Source organism: Aethalodelphis obliquidens, unplaced genomic scaffold (assembly GCF_003676395.1).
Source record: "Aethalodelphis obliquidens isolate GAN/ISIS:26980383/991018 unplaced genomic scaffold, ASM367639v1 scaffold121, whole genome shotgun sequence".
Lineage (NCBI taxonomy): Eukaryota > Metazoa > Chordata > Mammalia > Artiodactyla > Delphinidae > Aethalodelphis > Aethalodelphis obliquidens.
The window spans coordinates 1,176,814-1,191,583 of NW_020838065.1; the positions used below are offsets into that span (position 1 = coordinate 1,176,814).

Genomic DNA, 14,770 nt, shown 5'->3' on the forward strand with positions numbered 1-14,770 from the left:
ATGTTGGCCCAATGTAATGACATGGGCTCTCAAAAGCAGCAGCAGAAGTCGGAGAGATGTGATGATGGAAGAGGTTCAAAGTGTAAGAAGGACTTGTCCACTATTGCGGGCTTTGAAGATGGAGAAAGCAGGTCACGACCCAAGGAATGTGGGTGGCCTCTGGAAGCGGGAGATGGCCCTAAGCTGACAGCCAGCAAGGAAGCAGGGACTCAGCCCTATGTCCGCAAGGAAGTGAATCCTGGCACAACCTGGATAAGCAAGCACCCTGTTCTCCCCTAGAGCCTCCAGAAAGGATTGTGGCCCCGGTGACACCTTGATTTCAGTTGGTTGGGCTTCTGACCAACACAACTGCAAGAACTAAACTTGTGTTGTTTAAGCCACCACGTTTGCAGACATTTGTTACAGCAGCAACAGAAAACAAGTACATGAAAAAAAGAAAAGAAAACTAGTACATGGACCAAGCTATGTCCTCACAAATCTATTAATTCTGTTTCTCCAGATATATCATAGACTATTTCTAAGTTCATCTCATGACGTACATACACCTTAATAAACCCTAAAGCCAAATATATTCTGTGTGCATTTTTCTTAACCTAACACATTTCTCTTCTCAAATGTTCTGTCCCCAGGATATGATGCTGCGCCTAAGATCTACACCCACCCCAAGCCCCAAACCCGAGTCCTGTGTCATTTTGCTCTCATCTGGGCCAGGTGCTCCTTAGGTCTCTGCGTCTCTGTGGGCCTGTGTCCTCCCACCACTATTATCCTGGGTTGGAAGAAACAACTAGAGGAGTTTAAAAAGTGGTTCCCTGAGGCTGGAGCATGGGGACCATAGGACTGATGTTTTTCATGCCAGAGAGAACAGCCTCTCTTAAGACTTTCTCCTGAACAAAGCACAAAGGCAAGGCTTACAAAAGCCAAAAGATCAAAAACCAAAATCCACACACAAAATTGAATGGTCCATTAGTGAAGCCCGTGGGTGGTCCATTCAGAACTGGTTGGGTGCAGCAGTGCACAGCTTGGGCTGGTTACTGATCTGTGAACTTGTGGTTTTCCAAAGGACTGTGTTGGTTGATCCAGTCTATTACACTTTGTTTTTTCTGAAAGCTGGGCTGTCTGTTCTCTGCTGATGTTGACAAAACCAACCCAGAGCAGGAAACCAAGCAAAGATGGAGTCCAACACTTACTGTGGTCAGGGCCTTCCTCAGTTTCCCCTTTTGGTCATATTCTGCATTTGGCAGGGATGGGAACAAGTATTAGGTATCAGGGTTTAGGCTGGACTAGATGGGCTTCTAGGCCAGGTCCTCCCCACCCTTGAAAGTGGTGGCTGCAGCCAGGGCTTGTGTGCAAGTGGGTTATTTTGAGAAACAATCCAACGAAACAGAAATGGAGGCCAAGGAAATGAGAGTGAGAGGCAGGGAAGTCAATAAATACAAGGGGGTGTCATGGACTTGGTCACCTCTGTAGGCCACTGAGGTTCAAAATAGCCAAGAGGATGGAGGAGGTGCCCTAGGGCATCCAGTACGAAGAGTTGCTTGGTTTCCGTCTGTCCTAGGACCGTGTGCCTGTCAAGGTAGAGGCTTGGACTGAACAGAATTTGCTCAATGAGATACTATGATCCAAAAGCACATGCAAGTACCTCGGACAATTACAGCTCCATCACCAACAACACTGCTCCTTGGAAAAGCCAACCCGTTCATCCTGAGACCATGTCAGGGAACCAATAATTCCACCAGTGAGGTAAGAACCTTCACCATGTTTTTCAATGTGTATAATTACCTTGCTGTGCAGTACTATTTGGCATGTTTTCCCTACAGAGGTGGAACAAAAGTTGTTCTTTAATACTTAGAGTCTCTTTAGGCAGTTGACAAAACTTGACCTTGGCACTGAGGCTGGGGCTTGGTAAAGCCCCCATGGTCATAGTTTTCACAACTTCCGTCAAGCAGGAAGTATTATCTAAGATCCTCATCAGTTCCTCGTCTTTCTTGAGATCCCAAGTTCACCAACATGCCTGACTTGCCAGGAAGTGACCTCCTTACTGCCCATAGGCTGGGAATTCATGGACCATCAAACCAACAGCAGGCCTGCTTCCTGAAACACTTTACAGGTATCTTTTCCACGTGTGCTCCCAGGGAGGGCAGCCAGCCCTGAGTGAGTGGGACACGGCTTGGGCGCGGCATGGTCACAAGTCCGGTCTATCCAGCAATACCCTGCAGGAAGGAGGGCCGACTGACTGGGCCTATGCCAGTGGTTACAGCACCATGCGAAGTCAGGTCACCTGTTTGAAGGTTCCTCAAAAAGTTAAACACAGAATTACTATATGACCCAGCAATTCTACCCTTAGGTTTATCCCCAAAAGATGTGAAAGTAGGGACTCAGACACTTGTCCACCCATATTCACAGCAGCCTTATTCACCATAGCCAAAAGGTGGAAGCAACCCAAGTGTCTAACAGCAGATGAATAGATAAACAAAATGTGGTCTATCCATATAATGGAATATTATTTGGTCATCATATTCTGATACTTTTTAACCTTGGTGACATTGAAGCCCTAATCCTAACCTTGAAAGAAATAAGCCAGACCCGAAAGGATAAATATTACATGATTCCACTAAATGTGGAATCTAGAATAGGCAAATTAAGAGAAAGTAAGTAGAATAGAGGTTCACAGGGGCTGGGGCAGCGGGGAAAGAGGAGTTACTGTTTAATGGGTACAGAGTTTCAGTTTGGGATGAAGAAAAAATTCTAGAGACAGATGGTGGTGATGGTTGCACAAAACTGTGAATGCAAAACTTAATGCCACTGAGCTGTATGCTGAAAAATGGTTAAAATGGTCAATTTAATGTTTATATACATTTTATTAAACATTTTTTTTTAAGTAAAGTGACTTAGCGCAGGCAGTTTGTTTAACATTTGACCACAAATCTGGGTGGTTTTGTAGATAAAGGCAAGTCAATATGTCCTATTTTCAAAGAATCAATATCTTATTAAGATCTCCCCTAATTATTAGCCTGTAATCTACATGATCTCCCAATGGATATTTTTCCTTAGTACTGATTGTTTTCATTCAGTTGGAACAATATAATCACTCAAAGACTGCTTCATTCTAGTTAGTATAAGGACAGCCTGGTAAACTAAAGACTAGAGACAGACAAGAAGAAAGTCAAGCGCTTCTTCATACGCCTCTTAGAAAAAAAAACATTAAAAAAATACCACCTATGGTTATGCATGAATAAAAAGTTATCAGAGGGCTTCCCTGGTGGCGCAGTGGTTGAGGGTCCGCCTGCCGATGCAGGGGGCGCGGCTTCATGCCCCGGTCCGGGAAGATCCCACATACCGCGGAGCGGCTGGGCCCGTGAGCCGTGGCCGCTGGGCCTGCGCATCCGGAGCCTGTGCTCCGCAACAGGAGAGGCCACAGCAGTGAGAGGCCCGCATACCGCAAAAAAAAAAAAAAAAAAGTTATCAGAAATACCAACAGTACTCTAAAACAAACAACCTCATTTGTTTTTTCTCATTGTTCATCACACAAACCACAAAAAGGAAAAATATAGAGTATCTGAGCAATAGAATAAGGTTGATCTAACGCAAACAGATCGAGCTCCACCTCTGAAGACCAACTGTACAATCACAATGCAAGAGCTTATCTACATTTTACATCACAAAGAAAAGCTCAACTGATTGCCAGAAGAATAATACAGACCAGATCCCAACAGAAGGCACGTGTGTCTAATTCTCCCCTCTCCAAAAACCCCATTAATTAGAAAACACACACACACACACACACACATACACACACCCCATAATGTTGAGAGAAATTTCGGGAAGTTGAGTACAGACTAACAGAAAAACTAAAGCAGAAAAAAACAAAACCCCCAAACCCACAGGATAAGACTGTTCAGAAGTAGATAGCACTCAAGGAAAGAGAACTAAAATAAGACACTGGTTTCCATCTGTGTGGTCTGGGGAGGTGGGCGTGTAATTTGCTCTACAAATAGTGAACAGATCCAGGGGCAGACCAGAGTAAGTTGGGCCGCAAACATTCGGGGGAGTAGAGGGGAGAGCACTGAAAAACTTCAGGGAAATGGGAAAGGCATGGGAAACAGAAGCAGAAATGCCAGCAGGGTTCTGCCCCTGCACACCTGGAAGGGCTTGCGGGAGAGCCAGGTGAGCCATCTCCCCACACCGCCCTGCACACAGGATGAGGGGTATCACAGCTGAGTAAAATGCGCGAGCCCTTAGGTGAGACTCAGAGCATACAAGAGATAACTGCAGAATCGTAAACATTTTTCATGAAAATGCGGCGATTCCTTTTCTACTTTCAAATACAGCTTGATCCCACTGTATAGCACGAGAAAACTATATTTAATATCCTATGATAAACCATAATGGAAAAGAATATTTTAAAAAAGAATGCATATAGGGATTGACATGTATACACTGATGTGTATAAAATGGATGACTAATAAGAAAATAAACATTAAAAGAAGAATGCATATATATGTATAACTGAATCACTTAGTTGTACAGCAGAAATTAACACCACATTGTAAATCAACTATACTTCAATAAAAATAAATAAATAAAAAACAAATAAGGCTTGAACCTTTCTGAGTTAAGAATTAGCTCCCAGACACATTTTTGGGTAAATGTACATCACTTCATAGTTAACTGGGACTCTTCAGAATCATCCTTTAGGGAAAGCAGTCTTTTCATTAAATAATTGAAGTCTCTCACGCATCCGTTAGAAACTGAGTCAGGCTGCTGGTGACAGAGGCCAATCTGTGGTTTAATCACATAGGGCTTTTAATTTTTTTAATTGAAGTATGGTTGACTTACAAAATTATATTAGTTTCAGGTGTACAACAGTGATTCGATATTTTTATAGATTGCATACCATACAAAGTTATTATAACATAGTGATTATATCCCCTGTGCTGTACATTACATCCTTGTATCTTATTTATTTTATACATAGTAATTTGTATCTCGTAATCCCCTTCACCGATTTTGCCCCTCCCCTCCCCCTCCCCTGCGGTAACCACTAGTTTGTTCTCTGTATCTGTGAGTCTGTTTCTTTTTTTGTTTTTCTTTTTGTTTTTTTGAGCTGCCGCGTGGCATGCGGGATCTTAAATCCCTGACCAGGGACTGGAACCCGCATCCCCCTGCAGTGGAAGTGCAAAGTCTTCACCACCGGACCACCAGGGAAGTCCCAGTCTGTTTCTGTTTTGTTATATATTGTTTTTCTCTCAGGTAGAGGAAGTGTTCAGCATCAGGTGTGCGGAGCTGAACGGCTGCAGCCAGCAGCTCCTTCTGCCTTTCTGCTAGGCCATCCCTAGCATGGGATGCCATTCTGAAGTTCACCTCATGGTCTTAGATGGCCACTGCACTTCCAAACATTAGGTGGGCATCCCAAGAAGGAGCAGGGGCAGGGGCAGAAGGTTGATCTTCCAGCTGAGCCAGCCCCTTCAAAGAACATTCTAGAAGCACCACCTGATGACTCCCACTAACTTCTAACCACCATCAGGAAGAGAGATAGAAAAGGTCACCCCAGATTAAATCTAGGTTTTGACAGGAGGGAAGAAGGAGACAGTACGTATCCAGGAGACAGCTAGCAGTCTCCCAACTGCAATGTATGAAGCCCTTCTTTCTTTTACTTTTTAGATAGAAAATCTTTTATTGTTTGAGGGTGATATGACTAGAAAGTAAAAAAGATACTGGATTTCAATTAATTCAAAACAAAAATCGCCTATTTTTAAAAGAGAAATGAGAAAATATAACAGAAAAGATTTAATAAACTAGATTGAGTTCAACATACAATAAAATAATTAGAATAAAAGTCATGAGAGGGCTTCCCTGGTGGCGCAGTGGTTGGGAATCCGCCTGCCAATGCAGGGGACACGGGTTCAAGCCCTGGTCCAGGAAGATCCCACATGCCACAGAGCAGCTAAGCCCGTGCGCCACAACTGCTGAGCCTGTGCTCTAGAGTCCGTGAGCTACGGCTACCGAAGCCCGCGTGCCACAGCTACTGAGGCCCGCGCACGTAGAGCCTGTGCTCTGCAATGAGAGAGGCCACTGCAATGAGAAGCCTGGGCACCGCAACGAAGAGTGGCCCTCGCTCGCCACGACTAGAGAAAGTCCGCACGCAGCGGTGGAGACCCAACGCAGCCAAAAAAAGAAAAAGAAAGTAATGAGAAATAGAAATTTTTAAACAGAAAACTACCAACTTTTCTGAGGGACACAAAACTAATCTGCACAACCGGAGAGTCTATGTTACAAAATAGAAAGAATTAGCATGAGAATAATTTTTAATAATAGCAACAGTTACTGGGGGCTCCGTCTGTAGCAGACAGACATTACTCCGTGTAATGGGTTCATGCATGCATTACTCCCAGCAGTCCTGAGGCAGACAGTAACATGACCCCCTATTTAAGATTACGCTGAGACACACAGGATTTGGACTTGCTCCTTTCCTACATCTGGAAAAGGATGAAGGAAGGATTCAAGCACAGCCATATGTCTATAACCACCGCATTTGTCACTATTTCAATCTAAAATTTCATGTAATTCCCCCCAGCTTTGCAGAGGTACAATTGACATAACGTTGTATAGGTTAAAGTACTTTCTTTACAGTGTGTTTGGGCAGGAGGGGCCTGGAGCTGTTGGGTGCATGTAACAGCCTGAGGTAGATGCTTGATTAGAGTTCTGTCTATGGTTATTCTAGAGTTGGGAGTAGAAAGAGAACCCAAGGTCACACCAGGAGTCAGAGTTTAGATTCTAGCAAAACTAGGAAGCTGTGCCTGGGAAGAGAGAGAATGAGGCCCTGGAGAAGTGGCTCCAACTCAGGAGGGCAAAGAACCAAGACCTGGGCATCGGGCAGCCACCCTGGGCCGGAGAGGGAACGACTGGGAAAGGAGGCGGAGATGACGTGAAGGAGCTTTAGGAAGAACTGAGGATTTGTACATGGGAAATATTCTAAGTTAAAAATGAGGCAAGTGTCAACTCAAGAAAAAATTCAAAGCTGCACAATCGGGGTGCTGTATCTGGGGCGCTCTACCTGGCTTGAGAGTAGAATACATTTGCATCTTGATAATTATCATGTATTTAGCTAAAAATAGGGACATAATCACACTTGGAGGTTGGAGAGAAGGCGGATGTAAAAGAGCTAAACCTCAAGCATCACACAAGGAAGTGAATATATAATGCTGAACACTTACAAATTAAGACAAAACAGGGATATCATTTAGAAATACAAAAGTAACTGCCAGGAGAAAGAGCTAAAAGAGTTGAAAATCACTGTCCCTGGAGGGAACTGGGATCATGGGAGAGTGGTCATTTTTGTTGCTGCTGCTATGGCCTTTGGTATATTTGATTTTTATTTTATTATTTATTTATTTATTTATTTTTGGCTGCGCACGGGCTTTCTCTAGTTGTGGCCAGCAGGGGCTACTCTTCATTGCGCTGCGTGGTATATTTGATTTTGGGTTTTTTGGGGTTTTTTTTTGCGGTACGCGGGCCTCTCACTGTTGTGGCCTCTCCCGTTGCGGAGCACAGGCTCTGGACACGCAGGCTCAGTGGCCATGGCTCACGGGCGCAGCCACTCCACGGCATGTGGGATCTTCCCGGACCGGGGCATGAACCCACATCCCCTGCATCGGCAGGCGGACTCTCAACCACTGTGCCACCAGGGAAGCCCAGTATATTTGATTTTTAAATAACTGCATGTATTATTTCTGTTTTTAAACGCAGAACAGAATTGATACTACGTATAAATTATTTCAATTAACACACATGATTGTTTTTAGCACAGTCTTTTCTTTCCTTGGTGAAAACTTCAGTTCCTGATATGATAAGTTTCTACTTTGAGAGGGTCTCATCCTTTTTCAGTCATAAACATTTCTGGGGCATGACTCTCTCGCATCAGGGGGATGATACCCTCTTACTTAAATGGCGAGCTGGCTTATTTAAGGGAACTTGTATTGCTGTGCACACTCTGGGTGATATTAAATTTGTTTCCAAATCATGTGCAGGGATGAACAGAAACATAAGCAATTCAAGTAATGATGTTAAGAATTAGACTGCATCCTAAAAACGTTTATTTTTGCATTCCAGGTTGAAATTTCTATAAGTAGATTTTAGAGAGTCTCCTTATCAAAATCCTGAATCAGATCGCTCAAGGCTGCAGAGCTGGCTTAAAGTGTAGCTCCAACCCACAACTCTGGGGCTTCAAAAACCAGCCCAGGAAAAATTGGGGGCTCTCCCTCGAATGAAGTTCCCTTCAAGGGAGGCTGTGCTCTTGGAAACTGAGAGAACTCTGACATTGGGTCTCTGAGATAGAAAATATGAGATTAAAATTCCAACTGGATTCCGTCCTCAGTTTGCAAATTTTCTTAGTAAGTGATTCTATATTTGACTCTGGAGTGTTAGCAGGAATGAGCCACCAGGGGGCGCTTTCTGGGGCTTATCCCAACCCTGTTCCTTGCACCCACCCTTAAGTGGAGATTGGCTAAGGAGATGGATGGGCTTTAGAGTTTCAATATTGTGCTTGTCTGCCTTCTGGGGGAGAGTAGGGAATACCATTACCAAATGGATTTTGTGTCCAAGATGATGAATATTGAAATTTCCCCAGTTTCATTCTAGACCAGATAAAGCATTACTTTTATTGGATTGTTTTACTATTATCATAGGTTTTCAGAATGTTTTGTAGTGGGTTTGTGTAAGCCACCAGAGAATGCTAACTCGGACAGCATGACTCAACCTGTGGTGTGCACAGGCCTCCCCTCACATGCTTATTAAAAATGCAGATTCCCAGGCACCGCCCCCAACAGTTTGGGTCAGTAGGCCTGGTGCCTCTGGGACCCCACTCTGAGAGCCATAGTCTACCTTATGCTGATCGCTTGGATTTTTGTACCCAACCTTCCCAAGACTGGAAAGGGGAACGCTCACGGTCCTCAAAGACCTGGGCTTCGGCACCCAATGCTCTGAAGAACGTCTCTGGTTACTAGTTGCACAGCATGCTTGTGGTATGTTAAAGTAGGTGGGATAGGTCAGCAGCCACTTATCCTGATAATGCATCCCTGTGGCCCTGTATGTGCAGGGACTGCCCTTTCCTGCCAGAAGTGGGAGGAGGCCAGAGTGGTGGTGCCATGTCTCCAAGGGTCAGTACAACATTAGTCCAAACATCACCAATCTGAATGGCAGAGTCAACATAAGGCACTGGCAAAAGGCTCACATCTGCTGTAGGAAATGTCTGTTTTCCAACGATCAGATGACCGAGAGCACAAGACCACAGGATGATTAAGGCCAAGGCCACTTCAACACTTTTTCCCCTCGAATGGAGCTTAGAAGGAGAGAATCAGGAGATGGTGAGGAGGGGTGGGGGTGTGTGTATGCTCCAATTATCTACTACTGCATAAAAGCCCACCCAAAGCTTGGTGGTGTAAAACAGCAATCTCCCCACCTTTTTTTCTAACAATTTGTTTATGCATTCACCTATTGATGGGCATTTGGAATGTTTTTTTTTTTTTTTTTTTTTCTCTTTTTGTGGGGCTTTTGGATTTTTTTTTTTTTTTTTTTTTGGCTGTGTCGCATGGCACATGGGATTTTAGTTTCCTGACCAGTGATCAGACCTGTGCCCCATGCAGTGAAAGCGCGGAGCCCTAACCACTGGACCACCAGGGAATTCCCAGCAATCCTTTTTTATGCTCATGGATTCTGTGGGTCAGGGATATGAAAAGAGCACAGATTGCTCCTCATCTGCTCCACAACGTCTGGGGCTTCTGCTGGGATGACCTCAACACCTGATGTGGGAGCCCAGATGTCTTCTTCCCTCACACATCTGGGCTCCGATGGCTAAGGAAGGGGACCAGCTGGGACTGTCACCTGGAGGCCTGCCCAGGGCTCCCCGGTCTGGGGCTTCAGAAGGTAGGCCTGCTTCCAAGGTGCCTCCAAGGGCCAGTGTCCCAGATAAGCAGGTGAAGCTGCCTGGCCTTTATGGCCCGGCATTGGAAGTCACAGCATGTCACCTCTGCCATACTCCACTAATGGAAGCAATCACAAACCCGCCAGACTCAAGGAGGGGGAAAGAGAACATGGACCCTACCTCTTGAGGGGAGAAACATCAAAGAACTTGGGGCAGTGTTGTAGAACCAACATAGTAGGTCATCAGAAGAGTAAATAATAAACGATAACAGGAGAAAATTTCCCAGAGCTGAAAAAAGACACAAGTTTCAAATCGAAAGAGGATTCCCCAGTGCCAAGTAGGAGAAAAAAAAAAAGACTCAAATCTGGACATATCCTGGCAATGTTTCCAATCACCAAAGATAACTACTCCTAAAAACTTCCAGAAAGAAGAACCTACTCAAGAGGAACAAGAATCAGAAGATGACGTCAGACTTCTAGTTGGCAACACTAAACACAAGTATAAGATCAAAATAAACCTATTTTCAGGCAGAGGGGAGTTCAGAATGATAACCTCCCCTGAACCATCTCTAAGAGAGTTTCTAAAGGGCATGTGCCACAAAACAAAACCCCAAAACACAAAAGGAGGACCTGGGACACAAGAATTGGAGAGCAAAGAGACAAGGAAGGCAAGTCAGTGCATATTTTTAAAGTAGCAGTTTAAAACCAAAATCCCAAATAATTTCTGTTGGTTTTCTGTTCCACCCCTCCCAGGATGGCGGTGAGGGCAAGATTATTACCACAGGATCCCTAGAGGACCCCGGTTCAGGTAAAGCTGAGACTGGGAGGGTCTGCCCCAAGCCACCCAGTTTATTATGAATCATCATCTCCCCTGCAAGGCTTCCGGCAAGGCAGTGCAGGGTTTGCCCCTTTCCCTCCTAACCTTCCCTCTCCATGAGATCCACTCCCTCCCACATTCTCAATGACTGGTGAAATTTCTCCTAAATTTACCAACTTAGCCATTTAATGTATTTCCTCCTTCTACATATTAGATTCTCCCTCTGATTACACTTGCACGAGTTAGAATTAGGTTCAACCATGAATAAAAGGAAACAACACATGCATGGAAGTTGATTTCTCTCCTTGTGAATGCCCGCTTCAGCAGTGGCAGGTCCAGGGACCCTGGTGTGCCACCCTCCAGGCAGCCTCCCGGCCAGCAGCCTGCTGCCTGCGGGTTATTCATCATCGCCTTTAAGCCACAAGCCCACTTTTCTATACTGTTTTGTGATTCTGGGTCTGGAACTATGTAAATTACGTTTCACAGCCTCCTTAGCCAGCCAGCCTCCTGCTGGGTTCTGCTGTTGGAAAGTACTAGATGCAGATTGGAAGCAGAAGGCAGAAGGGGCTGATTTCCTTTTCTCCAAGGCCGGCAGCAGTAGCCAGCTGGCTCCAGCCTCTTCAGCGGCACAGACCTTGCCCTGTCCATCAGTGTCTGTACTGCACTTCCTCCCCGCCCAGGCTGTGCCTCCTTTGGAGTCCAAGTATCTGCTAGTTCCCACCTTCTCACAGGCCTGAGCACCAACCATAGGGCATTCCAAGCTCTTGATGCCTCTTTGAGGATACAAAGATCCTCCACTGACTAGAAGAGAAACCCAAATTAAAACTTCTGCACCCTGTAAAGCAATTATACTCCAATAAAGATGTTAAAAAACAAAAAAACTTTTGCACCCAGCAGACTATCAAAAATTAAGCACTCTGATGACATCAAGTGCTAAGAAGTGGCAGGTAGCTGGCAGCCAAGATGGGTGCAGAATGGATGCAACCCCCTTTGGAGAGCACCCTGACCTGTAGTAAAACTGAAACGCACATGGGTTACAACAGTAGCTCCTGCACACTTGTGCGTAAAGACTGCTCACAAATGTTTAGAGCAGCGCTCTAAGGGAAAAACCTGGAAACTGCCTAAATGTCCAACAGTGCAGAATGGAGAACTAGAGTCTGCTCAGGCCACATCTTGAGCTACATGAGGTCCAAAGGCTCACAAACAATACTGAATTTTAAATGCTGAGGAAGGGAATTCCCTGGCGGTCCAGTGGTTAGGAGCCTGTGCTTTCACTGTTGAGGGCGAGGGTTCAGTCTCTGGTTGGGGAACTAAGATCCCACAAACCGTGCTGTGCGGCCAAAAATAAATAAATAAATAAATAAACTTTGAGGAATACATCTGTGTGCCATTTATAATTTTTAAAAATGCAAAATAATACTATGTACTTAGGTATACATACTTCCATGGTAGAATTTTTCAGAAGCACATAAAAAGTCAGAACCAGGGGCAGTCACCTCTGGGGGGAAGGACACAGGTTTAAGGCAGGGGACAAAGAGGTATGCAAGCATGTCGGCAATGTTTTTTCCCATACTGCACAGCAGCTCCAGGGATATAAATTTATATGTAACTTTCAAACGATCAAATAATTCAATTTTTAAACACACTTGGGAAAAATGTAGGTTACAGCATCATGATCCCATATGTGTGAAAAGACAGATTAAGAACACACATCTAACCAACTAATCTTCTGAGGAAGCACCTCTGGGTGTGAACTTTGAAAGGGATGCAAACAAGCCCCTGAGCCAAGCACAGACCAGCACCATCACTTTAACCTCTGCCTTCAAATCAGTACCTTAACACCTGCTGGTTCTCAAGCCTGGATACTCATGAGAACCCTCGGGCGGGAGTGGGGGTGCTTTTAAAACTGTAAAACTGCCTTTGCCCGGGCCACCAACTTCTTAAACCAGAGCTGGAGAATGAGGCAGGCTCGCTTTCATTCTGCAGGTGACTTTAACACACAGTCAAGGGTGAGAACCATATAGTACCAGATGCCAACTTGCCTATTTCAGAAATTCAGGGGAGATCAAGTATGGCGAGTGTGGTCCTGATGACATGGCTGCTGAGGCCACGGAGGGTTCCAAGCTCCAGGTCTCGGCCACGTGTATCAGTGTGGACACAGCGCTCCCCTCCAGGAGGGAGATGCTCGGTGAGGCGGAGCCACCCTCCCTAGAGGATTCTCTGCCTCCATGTGAGTAAATGGCATGGAGTGAAGTGAGTTAATCCACAACAACCGCTTAGAACCACACTTGGCACATAGTAAGCACTCCACGTTAGCTACTTTTCAAGTAAGTAAACTGTTTTGAGGAAAGTGCTCAATAAAATATTTTAATGAGGATCATGTTTACTCTTATGGCTTCATTAGCAAGCTCCCAGACCCATGTGAGGGAAAGGAAAGGCAGCTCAGACCTCCTGGTCAAACTTGTGAACAATCTCTCAACACCTAACCTGTGTATGCGCAGGAAACATCGAGAGGGACAGGAGACAGTTAAGAGTAGATCAGAGAAGAGCTCTGGGAGTGAGCCTGAAAGATCGAGGAGAAAATAAGTTCTTACCCTTCACCTCATCTACTTCCACACGATCTATTTCACAACGAAAATCTAACTGATAACGTCAATTACAAAAAGCCTGGCCGCAACGGGGAGCAAGGGTTTGCACTTGCTTTAAGATGGAGGCTCAGTTGCTTCTGTGTCCTGGCATTGTGTCGATGCAGAGCCCGTGTGGTTCTTCAGCCAAGACGCTTAAGAAAACCCAGATCCAAGACGGAGGAGGAGGTTGAGACGTTTGCCTTTCAGGCAGAAATTGCCCAGTTGATGTTACTGAGCATCAATACTTTCTACTCGAATAGAGCTCTTTCTGAGGGAGCTTATTTCAAATTCATCAGATGCTCTGGACAAAATCATGATATGAAAGCTTGACAGATCCCAGTAAACTAGACTCTGGGAAACAGCTGCACATTAATCTCACTCCAGACAAGTAAGATCAAACCCTCACTATTGTGGGTACCAAAATAGGAATGACCAAGGATGATTTGATCAATACCCTTGGTGCTATCACCAAGTCTGGGACCAAAGCATTCATGGAGGCTTTTTAGGCTGGTGCGAAGCCTCCCTGTGACTGACCAGTTTGGTGTCGAGTTTTATTCTGCCTATTTGGTTGCTGAAAGTGGTCTTTATCACCAAACACATTGAGCAGTATGCCTAGAGCCTTCTGTAGAAGGACCATCTGGTTAGAACTGACACAGGCAAACCTATGGGCTGTAGAAGAAAGATTATTCTGTATCTGAAAGAAGACCAAACCAAGTCCTTGGAGGAAAGAAGAATAAAGGAGATCATGAAGAAACACTCTCAGGGACTTCCCTGGTGGTCCAGTGGTTAAGACTTCACACGTCCACTGTAGGGGGCACAGGTTCGATCCCTGGTCAGGGAACTAAGATCCTACATGCCTACATGTCTCAGGGCACAGCCAAAAAAAAAAGAAACTCTCAATTTATTGGCCATCCCATGACTCTTTTTGTGGAGAAGGAACGTGATCAAGAAGTTAGTGATGGCTGAAATGTTGCTTAACTGTGAGTGGGAAGATGCTGGACTGGATGGAGGCCCTGTCCCATGGTGGGCAGGGGGTCAGGGGAGGACTGGACGCAGCAGCCAGCTGCACTGCGGGGAGAGCCTCAGAAGCTGCCACACATGGCACTTTCCGCTGTGGGCTTTCTTCACTCCCTGAACCGCCTTTGACCCTTCATGGCACCAGTGGGAACACCACTGCTGACCCCAACCTGCCCTCCTGCACCCACAATCCCTTCCAGATCATCCGGAGCCCCTAGAGTTCCCTTGGGTGGAGGTCGCACCCACCACATGGGAACCACATCTTCACCTCACCGGATCCTTTCACACAGAGGCCCAGGGAACATGGAGATGGCGCAGGCCCCGCGCCCATGACGCCACCAGCTGTGTGACACTGGGCACGTTTTGCTTGACCTGCAAGAGCTGTGATTCC

The 14,770-nt window shown here is 45.5% G+C and overlaps 1 pseudogene; it reads left to right on the forward strand.

The window, feature by feature from the left end:
* LOC113615619 (heat shock protein 90-5, chloroplastic-like) lies at positions 1 to 14,597 on the forward strand (annotated as a pseudogene).
* Positions 14,598 to 14,770: the final 173 nt, after the last annotated feature.